The 16,206-nt window shown below is 43.3% G+C and overlaps 1 protein-coding gene across 2 annotated transcripts in view; it reads left to right on the top strand.

Annotated features, from left to right (window-relative positions):
• Window positions 1-16,206, top strand: part of LOC146810887 (uncharacterized) — an 898,367-nt gene that overhangs the window by 269,092 nt on the left and 613,069 nt on the right. The gene's annotated exons all lie outside the window — the stretch shown is intronic.

Here is a 16,206-nt window from a genome sequence, read left to right on the forward strand (position 1 = left end):
GTGGAACTAAATCAGACAATGGAAACTTCAATGTGAAACACATATTATATTTTTTGAGAACACCTGGTAGCACATCACAAACACCATAAAAGCCAGACAACATCAGAGGACAAAAAAAAAGCAAACAGGACTGTACTACCGGCCAGTGCGAACAGGTCCCATTACAATTTGTGCTGCTTCTTTAGATAAGTTACAAGCATATGCTAGTAGTGTGGCACTTGCATTGTGACATTCAATGAGGACACACATCTACACCTACATCACATTTTCACACATTGATTATCTAGGTGATATGAATGTAAATTACCATGGTCTATCCCTACAACCACATCATTTTTGAGCACATGATGGTACACATATTGCAAAACAAAGTACACACGATGGGATGAAAGTCCATTGCCGTTGTAGCAACTCCCATTCCTACTATTGCAAGCAGGTGTCATAACAGATATGTATAATTAAAGTCTGTGCCAGACATTCTCAGAATCATTCTAACCGAAATAAAATTCCGAAATGTCGTCACCACTCACCAACAAGCCAATAGATCCTTCTCGATAACGGAATACTTCTTCTCAGTGGGAGATAGCACCCTAGAGGTAAAAGCAATGGTTCTGTCTTCCACACCTTTGTTTTGACACAACACAGCCCCCACACCAACATTGCAAGCATCCATAGTCAAGGTGCAAGGAAGTGCAGGATCATAATGTTTTAATACTTTTTGTGAAATCAGTTGTTGCTTCACCCACTCAAACACGTTTTGACACTCATCCCGACACTCAAAAGCAACATCTTTCATAAGCATTTGTGAAAGAGGCCTCAACTTACTTGCGAAATCTTCTATGAAACGGAAATAAAATTCACATATCCCAAGGAAGAAGGACTTGAGGACTTGAGGCTAGCTTTGTCAGAAGGAGTCTTCTACTTGATTATGGAATCTATGAGACTAGACTTAGGGAGAATCCTCTTTTCAGTGACCAAGTGCCCCAAGTATTCGATCTCTCTGGTAAAAAAGACACATTTGTTCCTACACAGCACCACACCATTGGACTGGAACCTAGACAACACTTCTTGAAGGATGGCATCATGTGCAGCTCTGTTGGGTGCAAAAACCAAGACATCATCTTGAGAAACAGACGTACCATCAATCCCCTTTAGCATGTTGTTCATCAACTGCTGAAAAACATATTCAGCTGACACAAGGCCAAACGGCATGCGGACATACTGCTAAGTGCCAAAAGGGGAGACAAGTGGAGTAAGATGCCTAGATTCAGGATTTAACTCTACCTGGTGGTAGGCAGAGGCCAAGTCTAACTTACAAAATACCTTTGCATCTGTCAAACCTGCTAAAAGTTCATTAATGTTCGGAAGAGGATGGGAATCCACCCAAATCTCTTTGTTTAAGCAGCTGAGATCAACACAAACTCTTAACTCCTCATTCTGTTTACAGGCAACCACCAAAGGAGATAACCACAGGGAGGAGATAACAGGTTCTATTATCCCCCTCGCACACAGGGAATTAAGTTAATTCTCCAGATCTTGCCTTATACTAAAAGGAACATCCCTAAGCATATGCTTGATGGGTCTTGCGCCATCTTGCACTATAATCTTATGTTGATAATCCTTGATCTTCCCAAGCTCACCTAAAAATATGTGAGGGAATTTATTGACAATTTCTTCAAACTCCGGGTTGTCTCTTACAACAAGAACTTGTTCAGTGGTCCCAGGAAAAATTACCATGCCGAATAACCCCCGCTGAAACCAGCCCAGAATGTTTAAGCCTTTGTGTGCAACATACACTTTCCCAGCAATTCCCCTGAACTCCATTATGTCCTCAATGTACCCAGACAAATTGATCTCACGCCCTTCATAAGAAACTGCTTTACAGTCAGGGGGTAAGAGTGACCGAGAAGGCCAAGTCTTGTCTGAAAGTTCTTGCGTGATCATTGAAATGCGAGCACCAATGTCTACTAAAAGTTTCAAAACCTTATCCCCAACTAGGATCTCTACATAGGGGTCAACACATAAATCTGGATAGCCCACCCTGACCCCGTCATCTTGTACCACCACCACCATGTCCCTAAGATCTTTAGCAATGAATTCATCATCATCACAAGGCATACTTTCATCAACAACACACTTGATGGACGAGGATTGCGGAGATGATTTGCTTCCACCAGCATGACACACCTTCGCAAAGTGACCAGATTTGTTACAAATTCTACAAACCACAAACTTAGCCGGGCATTTGCCACCTCTCAAGTGTGACCTGTACCCACACCTAAAACAAATATTTTGTTGAGAAAAGAATACATTTTGCTTTTCACCAAAATCAAAGAATGATCTGTCAGAGGTTTTACTGTCTCTAGTTTCCTTATACTCCTTGACTTCTACGGCAGAAACTGCCTCACTGTTTTTGGTCTCTAGTTCCTTTGCCGACAACTGAGAGGTTTCAATGCTTTTGGCCAATCTAATAATTTCATTCAAAGTTGGGTTTCCCATTGAAAGAAGTTTTGGTTGGACCGTTTTATCTGTGCAATGACAAATTAATTGATCTTGCACTAACTGGTCCACAAAAGTTTTAAATTGACATTCCGAGACCAACCTCCTCAGAGCGGTAATGTAAGTGTCAACATCTTCACCAGTGTACTGTACACGCAAAAAAAACTTGTGTCTCAAGGCAACTAAACTGGGTTGGACATCAAACCTGGTTTGAAGTCTTTTGACAGTGTCCTGATAATCATCTAGAACATTTTCTCCTTCAATAAGAAGTGGAGGAAGATGGTTCAAGATTGCTCTCCCTTCAAAGCCCAAGGAATGGAGTAAAAGGTATTTCCTCCGCTCAGGTCTGAATCGATTCACACCAATTACACCAAGATATGTCTCAAACCCATCAAAACACTGTTTGCATTTGATGGGTGGATCACCAGGCGTCTCCAAAAACATTGAAGCAGGTGTGACAACTTGCATACTTGAACCGATAACAATATAAACTGCTCAAAGTGAAAACCACCAACTTGTATTAAATGTGGTAATGAGCAACACCGAGAGCATGGAACACCAAAAAGTGAAATAAAAATGAAAACTGTGAAAAGCAAAGCTGTCTCACAGCACAATATGCACTGCCCAAATTAGTACTTTTGACAAGATAAGACACTGCGCTTATTAAATTGCAGTGTCCAACCAGTACACAACAGTACATCACACTGGCTGTATTTTGCTTCACATCTGCAGGTTCACCTTTAAAATGCTGTCTCTGTGGCACTTCCCCACTGCTGGTCCGACGAGCAGGCTTTGTTACGTTGCTGCACACCAGACCCGACGAGCAGGCTCTGTGACGTTGCTCCCCTGCAGACTAGGAGAGAAAGCTTTGTGACGTAGCACTTACAAAGGAAAGTGACAACACTCCCTAATCCCTGTAGACCGCAGGGAACTGAAGCTCTGGAAATGCAGCGACACTCTATCAGTACGTTGACACGCTGTCGTCATGCACGCCTCCACGTCATCAGCATTGAAACGCAGGACCCTTCATGCGTTTCACATTGTGCACTGACCTTAATTTCTCCGCTCTGCCCACAGTACCATAGGAAAGTGTCCGGTCTTTCTCCTCGTCGACGCAGACAACAATTGTGATGAAGAGCCACATTGAAAATGTTGAACAACAACTCTTCTGAAAAATGGATGCACACTGGCTCGCAGGCACGCAGGTTCCTTTTGATGGCCCAGCATTCGTTTCCAAAAACAATGTTGTGAAGAAGCCACAGGAGACAGGTAGGTTGAACTTGTCATTTTATTCAACAGCTGGACCATCAAGGCAGAGCAGCAGAGGCGACAACAACCATCAACTGACTCATGCCCCGACACTAGGTACTGAACTCTCACACAGTGAGGTTCCGAACCGAGGAACATTCGAACATAACAAGGATAGGCTACTACACAAACCATCTGTATGTCGTACCATCGATTGCTCCAATGACATGTGGTATTCACCCAAAGCCAAAAAAATCTGGTTTGATATTGGGCAATTCCCCAGGTTTGGGAAACCTGATGTAGCTGTCCATTTGTCTGGTCAATGCCTGCTGTACATCCCGAAGTACATTGCTAAACATAGGCTGGGACATTCTGCCAGATGTTGCAACTGTGTACTGGAATGACCCCAAGGCCAAGAAATGCAGTACTGCCATCACCTTAATATTGGGTGTCAGTGATGTAGGATAGTAGCGATGTGGACACAAGGAAGGTGCCAACTGCTGGCACAAATCATTAATTGTCGCCTTATTAGGACAGTATTTTCTGATCACGTCTCTCTCTCCCATGGTTTGTAGGTAAGGAAAGGGCCTCTAGACAGGAGGTTGTCTTACGGCTCCTCTGCGATTGCTATGTTTGGGGTGTAAACACAGTAGGTGTCAGATCACAATGTCCCCAGCAACATGTACTTAGACAAACACCAAAGACCAAATAACCACACATGTCAGTACATGGCAGTGCAAACCAGATTTCATAAACAAAAAGATTCTAAACATACCATAGCATACATGTCACTTCTGATAATGTCTCAAATGTGTAGTTACACAGGAATGAAAGTACATTAGAATCATATCACTAGTGACTGATTTTTTGAGGCAAAATAAAGTAGGACATAGTCCAAATCTCACAAGCCAAGAGCACATGACTTAGGTATTTTAAATGACTGAGCATGTTTGGTCAAAAACACAGTAGGATTGTGTTATGTATTGCATCATGCACCCTACATGCGTCTTGAGTTTCACGCAGCACTTCATGCAGACAAATGTTACATGGTGGACACTGTCATGTTGTTATGTCTGTATTGCAAATACAGTGGCAGACACAACTCATGGACAATGTACATCTTTCTCAATATGCAGATGTACACTTAAGTATAGTATACAAATACCACTTACCAATGTCCCATTAATTTGCAATGCCTCAGTAGGGTGCTGGGACTTTGGAGTATATTGGCCCTCTGGGAAGAATTCTGTACATCAGACACACACCCCCTTTCCACCTGAACATCACACAGATTACAACCTGGGTGACAGTGGCTTCCAACACTGTTATATGGTGTATTTACACCTGTTAAAAGACATGGGCCGTATACTGCCTGAGAGAAAGTGGAAAATCAGAAACTGTACTGCATACTTTCATGTTGGTTTAGCCTGCCAACTAATGTTTCAGGGTCCTTTCAAGGTGACTTCATCATGTGAATGTGTCCGTTTGATTTGCATGCTCCTTCAACACAATATAATGCATCCATGCATGGTGTAGTACAAAACAAAAAAAATTGAAAGTTTTTACAAACAACCGATCCTTCATTCAAAAGTTGCAGTAGGAGGTTCAGAACCGAGACGGACACAGTCACTGACTGTAACTTGTTATGGTGACAGTTGCGGGTCGCTGATTGTGTCTGCCTACAGTGAATACTGACGCAGTAAGCTTCCATTGCTAATGTAACATTGTTACTCGCAGACCGCCGGCTATTTTGAACCTCGTGGTAGACGGAGTGTCAGGCAACAATTGAATCCATCTGCCGACTTCGGAAAAATGCGACCGACGTGGACCTATCGCTTTGACCGCCCGCACAGAAGCCTGCCTATGCGGTCTAGATCTTAGTCTTTTGTTTTGCAATACAGATCACTTGCCGTTAGAAACTACACTTCTACAGGCCTCCCCACATCTCTGCTTCTGTTCACATCCTCTGGAAGCTACAATGTCTTGCTGTGCAGGGGTCAGGGTCCCCGCCTTCACACCAGAGCAGCTGAAGACGCTAGTGGACACAGTCCTTCTCCTGTACAAGCAGCTGTCTAACACCAGAGGAGCAGGTGAAAACAATTCAGACAGAATACATTTTAAATGTCAACTAACCATGCACATAGGGAAAATTGTTGCAATGAGACACATCTGAATCTGTAGCCAAATGATTAAAAGTGTGTTTAGAAATTTGATGGACAAGTCCACTGCTGTATGTGTGTCAGTTTTGGTCTGAACTTCATATCACTGTTCTCATGTGAATAGCTCATCATCAACCCCAAACTTCGTATGGTGCAATAATTTGGAATTAACACATCAGTTAAACATAATGATGCCTTGTTTTCTATCATAATTCAAGATACATTTGCTTGTGCAGTCATAGCTAATCGAACTCTAATGATAAATGCGAAATGTAATTTGCATATGTGTAAGTTGTTGATGTATGCCGTCACAATAACAATTGCAAAAACAACAATTGATGGACAGAATGCAGAACAATGTCATACATTCACCCCAGTACAGAGATCTGGGCCTAAATCCATCGTTTTTTTGCTCACCATGCCGTTCCAGTTTGAACCCAGCCATATGCAAATCAGTCTTGACCCTGTGCCTCATGGGAACAGTCCAGCCCGAACTGCCAAGCCAGGTCCTCCCTGGACTGGAAACAAGCATCCTAGGACCGGTTTCGGGGTTTCACCCCTCTTCAGCCAGGATAGCTTGATTCCAGTGGCATGGAAAGCAAGGGACCCACGTCTGGGCATACCCTTCCCACTCGGGGTGACAAATGCAAAAACAACAATTGATTGACAGAATGCAGAACAATGTCATACATTCACCCCAGTACAGAGATCTGGGCCTAAATCCATCGTTTTTTTGCTCACCATGCCGTTCCAGTTGTTTGTTGTAACGTCACAATAACAATGCCACACACAATGCAATATCTGTGTTACATCAGTTATGTCACAATCCCACAAATAGCAAATCACAGTGCTCAACAATGTTCAGGTCAGATGTAGGAAGGCACAAGGTGTATGGGTTATAATGTCCATTCAGGCCATATGTAGATCATGTTGAACAATGTTTTCTTGACACAGTGAAATCATTGGTAAATAACCGTACTAGTTAGATGTCTATCCAGGGCCAAAAGGCTACTCTTCCCTTCCGCAAAAGACATAGGTGTGCTAAGGTTAGCAGTTATGAGATTTCATACCATCTGTGTTCGCCCATTCCCAGTGTAGTGAGAGGTGTTGCATAGTCACTTAGGGAAAGGACAGGTCAGAGTGTGGTGTCACCAGGAAATGAAAATGTGTTATTGAATATGTAAATGTTGCAGGTTTGACAACAGGTGCAGTGTTGAGAATTCTAGTCTGCTAACTTGGATATTGGTTAAGCTTGCTATTCATGACCTATGTGACAAAGTACCTGGTTGTGTACATCTTGCATGTGTACGAAGTATCCAATACCATGTCATCCTCACAGGTCAATGTCCATCATAAGGTTTTCCTGTGGAGGACTAACGCCCAGAAGGTGCTTTCTCTGGGGGTCACACGTCACCGCAGCAGCCACTGCCAAAAACAGTGGTAGGACCTGGGAGGCAGGGCCAAGATTATTGCCAAAGTCCGGCTGGGCATTGCCCCTTCAGGCAGGAGGGGCATGCTCCGCACCCTGACCCCCCCTAATGCGATGCATCCTGGCGGTGGCACATCTGAACCTTGAAGGGCAGTTGAGAGCCAGAGAGCAGAAAGGAGGGGGTAAGTATGTGCCTTGATGAACTTCATACCATACCATGCATGGTAACATACTGCAGCCAATGTTATGACTGCTATGTTTTGGGACAATCGAAACCCATGTAACGTGTAACATGTAACACATGCAACAATAGTTGTTTGTGCATGGGTAGGTCACTTGAATTGGAGACATATTAGCCCAAAATAGGTTGGGTATTGCCACTCGTGCTATTCCATTGTATGACGGGCACATGGCAATGCAATGTGAAAGCTATAACCCTTTACGTATTTCTGTGAAGCTCAACATATTTCGTCCCAAATACCATTATTTGCCCTGGTCCCTGTATTGAGGAAGCAGCACGCTGATAAGTACAGATTGATCTGTGTGATTAATTGTACAAATAGCACTGGTGCTATCTGTTGTCCCATGGAGCTGCTGGTAATCTACAGACTTATGTGTACTGATGTCACATGTCAGACTGGAACTTACCATAAGTGAGTGACAGAAAACATTCTATATGATTTTAAGTAGATTGCATGTTTCGGACTATATGTTGGTGACAACAGATGTCTGTGATTGCCTAACAAAGTAGGTGTTAGGTGGTGGCGGGGGGGGGGGGGTAAGTATATGGATGTGAAAGTTGCACATTCCTATGGTATTGATGGTTGTTGCAAGGGGCATTACTATTTTTAGCCAAATAAAACTATGGTTTAGCTTTGTAAATCAGATATCTGGAAATGTGGCTCCAGTAACATCTGAGGAGGGCAGATTGTATTCAGGTGAAGAACACAATGGCATCTAAACTGGACAATATGTGAATGATGGTATTTATCAGGGAGGGATAGCCTGACGAGTCCTTGTGAGAAGTGGACATCAGCAGCATGTACACAATGAGAAATAGTGTTGTCACAAGGTATCAAGTAATATGTTTTGCACTACGATTGTGGTCACACAATGATTCTACCTGGTGTGGTGGTATGGTAAGCCACATGTCCCTGAAGTAATAGTCAGTCATTGTCATTGGCAGTGTGATAAGCTGTGCTTGCATGGCAAACTGCTAGAAGTGTTGCAATCTGCATACAGTACATTCAATACTTTCACTGTGCTAACCTGACACAACACTTTTAGACATCATGTTTGGCCTTGCTATGGCTATATTCTGTGTGTAACTTCTATATGAGTTACACATGTGACACTTAGAACTGCTTCATCTGCTAATTGACAGATGTACAACTGTAATGTGATCCGTGTGAAATATCCTATTAGATGACTCCTACATCTTGATGGTGACTTATGAATATGTGAACAGAAGCAGGGCATCTGCTGTTCAACAGGCTCTGGATTAGGAATAACTCACTATATGCTGTATGTAAAGGTTGCAGTGTTAGTCCATGTCTTAATAGAAGGTCTATCCTCCCTTGGGTCACATGAGGTAAGTGTGGTATACTATAAGGGCATCAGGAGTGAGCGATAAAACATTAGCTAGTACATAGATATGGTTAAGATGTTGAGAGGGAGTAACATGCCGTTGCATCAAACTATGTTCCTGACACCATTATGTGAGAGCTTTCAGTTATGTGCGATTTACTTTATATGACCTAATGTCATCCAAGTACAAATTATGATGTTAGCCAATGTGGGTAGAGTTATTACACCTGTGTACCAAGTACATATCAACATCTCAACTAATTTCTTTTCAGATCTGTTTTTCAGCATCAGACAAGGGCAGCAAAGCAGACAGTGCCATGACTGTTGGGGAAGCAGTTGGCCACAGTGGGTCTTGTGCTGGCAGTGAGCAATAGGAATCCAGTGGCACAGAGAGTGGTGAGCGCCACTGAGGAGCTCACCGACGTGACGGCTTGAACTTCTTCATCAGAGTCCAGTTCCAGTGAGCCCTGCCAGGTGGTGGTGGATCCCCCGAACCTGTGTCCACAACTTCTGAGTTAACCCCCCCTATCATCTCCACCATCATAGCTGCTCCCCAGCCCACTGTCCTTGGTCACTCCCCTAAGAGGGGAGAAGTTTCCTTTCCACCAGGCACCTCACCCTATGCCTCTGTCTCCCCTGCTGCCCTGAGGGTGGAGGCCATTGACCTTCTGAGGCAGATCTCTGTGGGTCAGACAGCAGTGCTGAATGTCCTCCAGGTGCATCCTAATCAGCAGACCCAGATGTTATCTTTCCTGGAGGGCATTCACTCTTACATATCGTTACTACATAGATCCATTCAGGATATAGCCTCCACACTGATGGCAAGCTTATCCCAAATCCAGCATTCCACCACCCCTCCTGCCTCTACCCCATCCACAGTCCCTATTCCTGTACCTGACCAAAGCACGTGCACACAAACACATAGATACAAGGCAAAAGACAGACACACATGCACTCAGCAGACACAAGGCACCCTGACTTCCACATCCACTGATATGCAGGCAGACACACCACCCACTGTACCACATGGCTCACATACAGACAAACAGGCAAACGGCACACCATCACACACAGCCATGACAAACACCACATCAGCACACGCAGACAGGCTGCATACATCATAACTCTCTGCCTCCACAACCCCTACCCATGTCTCCCCTTGTACCCATTCAGCCCAAAAACTCCACCTCATTGTCCTTGACCACTTCCCTTCCCAAACCTACCAACCCCCTCCCAAACCTAAAAAGGAGACCCTTGTGCCCCTTCCATACCCTTCCACATCCGACCCCAAAACACTTAGCAAGCCCCCTACTAAGACCCAAAAGCAACAGTAAGGAAGCCAGAAAGAGAAAGTTCCCCGTCCTGCCACCGCTCCATCCCCTCCTAAACCCAGAATATCTTTTTCTCGATCCTACCCCAGTACCTTCACGTGGAAGAAAAGTAAAGGCAAGAAATTCCCCCCCTCCCTATTTCCTTCACCACACTCCAGGGATACACAATACCAAAAATAGTAAAACCCAGCCCTTCTCCCCTACACCCTGGCCTCTCACTGCCCTAGCCGACCCCTCTAAATCCTGAGCTCAGCCTTCCCATGGACCAACTCAGCCCCTCTTAGTTATTTTATTTTGGTGCCTGGCATGCCCCCTAGAAGGCCTTTCCGGGGGAGGTATCCCTCAGCAGCATCCCTAAATGCATGTTTGGGCAGGCCACAATTTGCTTGCCCACAACATAGACATTTGGACTGGCCATTGTCCTTGGATTTCACCACTGAACAATGGAAGCTGAATAAAGCATTTTTGTTTTGGTTTTGGTATTCCTGTGTCCAAACATATCTCTTGCTGTTCACTGTCATTTATGTGTAATCTATGATGTTTGAGTACAGTTCTGTTAGTTTGACAATGATAGCATGTGGTTCCTAGAGTAGGTAAGTCTATTGGAATGTTGTGTCAATTTGTGTACCACATTGGTGTGGTGTCAATGTCCGCATGAGGTTTGTGTAGGAGTGTGGGTGAAAGGCCAAACCTTGCATTGGATATTGTATACATTCATAGTTTAGTTAGGTTTCTAAGTCCACTGAGCAAGTGTGTCAAGGAACACAACTCAATGAGATGTATGTTGCGTATGTATTTGATGTGTACAAAGTGAACCTTCTTGTCAATACACTTGGAGGCATTGTGGCTCTACATACATGATAGTTACTTTAGCCACACATTTACACAGACCAAAGTGTAAACTGCAAAATGTGACTTAATAGATGTGGGCAAATTGCTAATCCTTCAGTGGGCTTGTTAAGTATTTCCAATGACAAATTTGCCCCATGTGGATGCCACTTTGTGCCAATTGAGACTGATTCTCAATGTCCTGTCCACATGGAGAGTGTGAGGTAGGTGCAAATCAGACTGTGTCCTGACTCCCTTTACATAAGAGATCAATTGTATGCAATGTGTCTATGCACTGTGGCCTCCTGTGAAGTGGAATTTGGATGATTGTAATGCCCTTCACATTAGTTGCCTATTTCATGTGGAGAGTATATGTTTGTGTCCATGACAATGCTTAGTAACTTAAACGGTGTTTCTGTACTTACTACTAATTCACTACTAATGTATGTGTTAGTTGCATGAAGACCGGGCTTCTGGTACATTAATGGGTGTCACAGGAGTTGATACCTAGTCATGATATGGTGTGATTGTTGAGTTGTGCACTACATTGCGGACAAATGTACATCAATTTCTGGGCTGAACACACAATTAGAGTATGTGCATATACATTATTAGTAAACATAGGCCACATCATGCTGACGTGATCTGCTTTTATTTTCTCTCTTGGTGCACACATGGCCCCACATTTGATCTTCCACCCAGAGATATCATGCACCATACTTGACCATGGTTAGATGCATGATAGGGAATGTATGTGCTATCAGGGGGTCATAATTGGGGTTAAGTGTGGGTCAGGGTTGCCAAAGAGTGTTTGTGTGCCAAGTGATGTTGAGTGTGTGCATATGTCCAGGTATAATGTGTCACATGCAAAAAGTGGCACAGTCACAAACATTAGGACTTCTGGGTTGTGGGAGAGTGTATCAGTCTATTGATTTTTGCATTGTAACTGCTTCATCTTGTTTGTCACAACATGAGTTTGAGTAACTTAGTTTAACAAGGAAATTGGGGTGGGGACTCATAGTGATGTGTATTATCTTTATTTGGCCAGCTTTTTCATCCAAATGAGCCACATGAATGTGGTATTCACGTATTGCTACACGTGATATGTCAATATTTTAGGCATATGACAGGATCTAGATGAGTGAATGCACACCTTACATTGTACCTAAGAGGCCTGAGTGTTTGAGATTGGCAAAGGCTGTTATTATCAATTCACTTTGGTGACACATAGGTGACTTCAATGCATAGGGATTTAAGTAGTCTCAATCAAAACAGTAGGAGATTGTGCGTGTGGTTTTACAGCTATCTCAGCTAATGGTTCTGTGGCACTGGTAGGTGATTCAGCTGCAAAGTCTGCTTTCAGTGTTTTCAAGATGTTGCTGCACTTATTGGATGGTAGCTTTCTGTGTTTGCGATTGCCATTCCGGTATTGCTAGGCACTATCAAGTCCAAAAATGATTCTGAGACTGATCTACATTTGTCAGTGCTTACTCCTCCAATGCACCTTCAAGCCCCTTCATGTGGTACATCTGAACACATACCTTTTCAGCGTGACACTGCACTGCAATACCCTCTTTCAGGTGCAGTTTGGGAGATCAGCTGGACCCCCAGTCTTTGCTCCCAGCAGTGGTGATGAGGGTATTAGGTTCAGGGAGAATGTAATGTGCAAGTGTATGGGTTTCTGTTTGACATACTTTTAGGTGTGCATTAGTCTTATGTTGCCATGACATGTGGCACATAGACACGTGGTGAGCTCACCATAAATATTTCTCTACCTATATCTATGTGCCAAGGAGCATTTGTATTCCCATTCCTTTATGTTGGGTCTGTCCCTGTATTTCCAGGTCACACTATGGATACACAATGCTAACATTCACTCATTCCCGCTGCACAACATGCTACAGGACACTTTCATATTACTGCACCTTCGATGTGTGGTCTCTTTAATATGTAGGGCAGGGGTCTTCCAACTGGGTGGGCGGGCCCCTCTAGGGGGTCTTAAGTGATATCAGGGTCCCCCCAGTCTCTGGCCAAGAGAAGCCTCATGTTTGGTTTTAAGTGTTAGAAGCATTAGCAACAATAAGCCACCTAGTAATGGACTGTCACTTACAACATTATTTCCTGACTGGGAGTATGTGTAGAAAGTGGTAACAGAGCTTAAGTGCAATGTTTAGATGTGTTTAGACATATTTAACCATTGCCAATTAAGCAGAATCATTGTGAAAACTTTGAGAGGGGTCCAGGGACTCTTTTTTTTACAGGGAGGTGCACAGCATTGAGAAGTTTGAAGCCCAGTGGTGTAGGGGTAGGTGAGTCACTTACCAGTGGCGACATCCGTGATGGTTCTGATTTTGCTGGTCACCGAGTAGGTACAGAAGTGGTATGACTTGCGTGATGGGCTCCATGACTCCACAGGAAATGTGGAAGCGCGTAGTGGTGAGTTTCAGCCTTCCCTTTTGCCAGCTCAGATGAGGTGGTTGGACCAACACAGACAGCGTGCCGGAAATACGAATCATAATAGAGCGGGCAGTTCAAAGGTTGGACTGTGCTCGAGTCAGCTCCATTCAACATTTCCGAAACCGTCATGGTTGGAATTTCCAGTCGGAGTCGAAAGAACCACATCGGTCAGTAAGCCATGTGTTGTAGTGCATCATAGTACTGCAGTCGAAACTACTGCTTCCGACATGAGTTTGGGCTAACAGACTGACCCCGACAAGCCTGCGGAGGCTTACTGCCCGACATCGTAATAAGCCCCTAGGTCTCATGGGAGAGTTCCAATTCACATACGAGGACTGATTGAACAATTTTGTTACTTTGGGAACACCAGCCATGTGAAACTGTCCTCTTGAACTTACTCATGTGCTTTTGTAAAACGACTATTGTTTGAAAGTTATATACACTGGATCGTACAACAGCTTATGTTATGATCGCCCCCTTTTTGCTATAATATGTGACAATCACCCTATACAAACTGGCCAATGGACTGAGTGGTCTGACCAGATGAGGTAACTCAGCAGGTGTCACCCTGGAAATTGAGGATTATATTATACGTTGATGTGACAAATGTTTTTTTGTAACTTTGTTGCAGACTCTACTGGCTTTCCTTCGGCAGACACAGACGATGTGAGGGCTATTCTGACTTTTTTTCCCTCTCATGGGAGAGTACCTCTGAGCTCTCATGGTTCATGTCTCTTCCTGAGCTTTCCCAGAGCTTTGGTAAATTAGGGACAACTCAAATTTGTATTTAACTATCTTGTACTCTTAGGTCCTAAATGTCTGATATTGATGTAGTTACCCCTTTTAATAATTAAGATACATTTAACCTTAACTAAAACCTGTCTCTGTCTCGCCATGATTTGTCTCCAATAACTTAATGTGCATTTCAATTGGGTTATTAATGATTGGAGGAATTCTAATGGAGAGATCTCTGGACAGTAGGTACTAATGTTATCATTTTTGCCTAGCCTTAACTGAATTATTGCTTTGTATGATCTTGGTCAGACTGAATTTATTCAGGAGGTTTGGTCTAGCGGTGATAATACTTGACTTGTATAGCTTAGTTCTGAGAGTTATATACATGAATCTAATTACGAGTTTGTAGGTCAGGAGCCCCTATGTCCAACCCCTCTCTTCATGAAGCAAGATCCATTGGAGGACCAAGTAAATGAGATATAACTCATTGTGATAACTGAAAAAAAGTTAGTGATCAAAAAGGATCCAGTGACTCTACAGCATATCTCAAAGAGCAGTTTCAGAGTTCTTCTTTTAACTTGGATGTGCCAAATGATGCTTTTAGGCTTTGAGGCTTTTAGGAATTGATAGAATTTATTCCCCAGGGGTACCCCAAGTATTCTCGCTCCATCCTTAGCATGAAGAAAAAAGATTTCCAGCAATAACAGAGGGAAGTACACATACTGTCACTCCACTGGGGAATAGCTAGGACCTTCGTTCCTCCAAGTAAAGGATGCTGGAATATTGGTGTGGGGACTCTAGGGAAGTTTACAGTAAACCAAGAGGGAAAGTGTTGAAAAAGGAGGTAGAGTATGATGAGAAAACAGTCACTGCACCTTGGCACTTCAGAAATGTCAGTCTGGCAGTTCTTAAGTGTTGGAATTCTTGACTGGTTATAATGAGGATTTATGAAATCCACATGCCACTCCCATTGGAACCTTCTAAGACATCTGCCACCTGGCCCTTTGGACTAGGGTTACTTCATAGAAATATTATTTCCTGGGTTGGCCAAATAATTCCACTTCAAGAGTGGAGGCTTCTGGTTTAGGATCTCTTAACTCAGCCCCTGTCCGCTCAAATATATTCTTATCTTTCTAATGTAATCTTCAGTGGATATTAAAAGAGTACATGGAAGCGTTTCAGTTATGGTTGCATCTTGATGTACCTACTCTGATAGTTATGTCCCCTGACAAATAAACAACTTTCCAATTGTGTTGTAAGTGCATAAAGAGTGTAGTTGAGCTCACCTCGAAGTAAAGGCACATAAAGTTATAGTGCTGCATGAATGAATCTCTTGAAGCTATGGCTAATTCCTTGGGGAGCGCAGTTATTTTGGACCACCTCAACCAACATATACCCTTATTTCAGTCATACAAACTCTTTCCAAACCAAGATTATATACTTTATTTTGGGTGTAGTAGAAATATTTGCCAGTATATAAAAGTACAAGAGTCTATGGCTCCCTCTCTTTTGAGCTAGCACTTGCTTTGATGAGGCTTGCAGAAGTGGAAATGCTTCCAAAGGTAATAAGAAGACTGACAACATGTCTCGGGTAATCATTCATACTGAATTAGAGGTCAATGGACATGAAAAATGTATAGTGGCCTTTTTAATGCTATATGTATGGGAATATTCCCAGATTTCTTATCAGTCAAGGACATGAAACTTGCAACGTATTACCCACAGGGAAACATAATTCATTCTACTTCAGTTGGACTATTAGCATGCCGCCTGTGGTATCCAGGATGTCAAACTCCTTATGCACATGTGTCATTATACACAGAAAAAGGCATCCTGTCTGGTTTTGTGTATGATTCCTTACCCCGTCAGGTTTAGGGCAATAACGAATCTTTTAGCTGCATGGGTCCACTGTTGAAGTTGAAATGAATTCTAC

Source organism: Triturus cristatus, chromosome 7 (assembly GCF_964204655.1).
Source record: "Triturus cristatus chromosome 7, aTriCri1.1, whole genome shotgun sequence".
NCBI classification, from domain to species: domain Eukaryota; kingdom Metazoa; phylum Chordata; class Amphibia; order Caudata; family Salamandridae; genus Triturus; species Triturus cristatus.